Source organism: Nanorana parkeri, unplaced genomic scaffold, assembly GCF_000935625.1.
Source record: "Nanorana parkeri isolate BGI_ZX_2015 unplaced genomic scaffold, ASM93562v1 scaffold3302, whole genome shotgun sequence".
Classification (NCBI taxonomy): Eukaryota; Metazoa; Chordata; class Amphibia; order Anura; family Dicroglossidae; genus Nanorana; species Nanorana parkeri.
The window spans coordinates 16,686-18,351 of record NW_017309570.1 but is presented as its reverse complement, the minus strand read 5'-3'; positions in this window follow the sequence as shown (position 1 = coordinate 18,351).

Below are 1,666 nucleotides of genomic sequence, written 5' to 3'. Positions count from 1 at the left end.
ATACCTAGTGGAACATTCGATTCTATTTATTTTATAGGTGGCTCAAGGACAGATATGGGAGCCTGCCATTTCCGCTTCCCCTTGGCATCTCCGTACCTTGTGCTCCTGCCTGAGGGGAGGGGCTTCCCCAGATGCGAGTCTTTCTCACCATCATCACATATCCTATTTATGGTATTTATTTATGTAATTATTGATCTATATGAATTAATTGTCATTAATGGCTAATGGTTATGTCCAAACATTGACTGCTTACAATCATATTCATATGGAATTCACAGGCTACCTCTATTAACTTCCTGACGAAGCTACGGCGAAACGCGTCGAAGAAAAGGAAAAAATACAGATTATTATTTTATGGAATTTGCATTAATATGATGAATAATGTGTTTATTGACTTTCAAGTAATGAATTAAGATAGAAACGATTAATTATTGCTATTATGCATATTAATCTGTATGATTTCCATAGAGGTGACATGCCGTTTATGTAGTGATGTTTTAAATTGAATATGAGATGTTTTATTTACCTTGTCAATCATGTATTTTCTCTATTAAAATGAATTTTATTATATTGATGAATTTTTTGACATTATGTTGAACCATACTCCCTGGCATTAGTTAGTAGACACTTTCAAAGCCCCATCTTTTCTTCTTCTTTTTTTGGCTTACGACTGTCGCAAATGAGCAATCTTCTGTACAGGAAGCCTAAACTCCATCTGCACCGTGTCAATCGTTATACCGAGAAACTCCAAAACAGAACAAGGGGAGACAGTCTTATCAGCCGCCAAAGGGACTCCGACATACGCCAAGCACTGAAAAGTAGCCAGTAACCTACCACAAACCTCAGAATCACCAGGACCCACAAACAAAAAATCGTCCAGATAATGAAGGATAGCACCCTCAGTCATTCAAAAACACCATCCACTCCAGAAAAGATGAGAATGATTCAAAATACAAGCAAGACAGGGAACAACCCATAGGGAGACAATGGTCAAAAAAGAACGCCCCCTCAAATTGAAAACCCAGGGAATTAAAAGACCCAGGCCAAATTGGCAACAACCTAAAAGCAGATTTCACATCAGACTTTGCCAGCAAAGCACCTGCACCAAAAGACCTGATTACTGACAAAGCCTGATCAAAGGTAAGATATGTGACTGAGGAAACACTAGGAGCAATGTCATCATTAAGAGAAGAGCCGAGCGGATACGACAAGTGATGTATCAATCGATAATCATTCGGCTCCTTCTTAGGTACCACACCCAAAGGGGACAAACGGAAATTAGGAAAAGGAGGATTTGGAAAAGGACCAGCAATCCTACCTTCCCCAAGCTCCTTTAACAGTTTCTGAAAAACAACATCCGGCATCTCATGCACTGACTTCAAATTATTCACCCAGACACAACCCGAACCAAGAAAAGGAGGCAAATAAAAGCCCTCAGCAAAACCACTAGCGAGCAGATGTGCTATCCGTTTGTTTGGATACAGCTCTAGCCACGGGCGCAGCCTTTCCAGAATCACCGGACTCGGAGCCTTTAAGAAAAAAACTCACGGCCAGAACTCTGGGAAGGCAACGCCGCTTTTTTAAAACAACGAGTTACAGGATGCGTACCCCCACAGAAAGAACACTCATGTCTAAACTTACAAGAATTCGGAAAACGACAACTGGA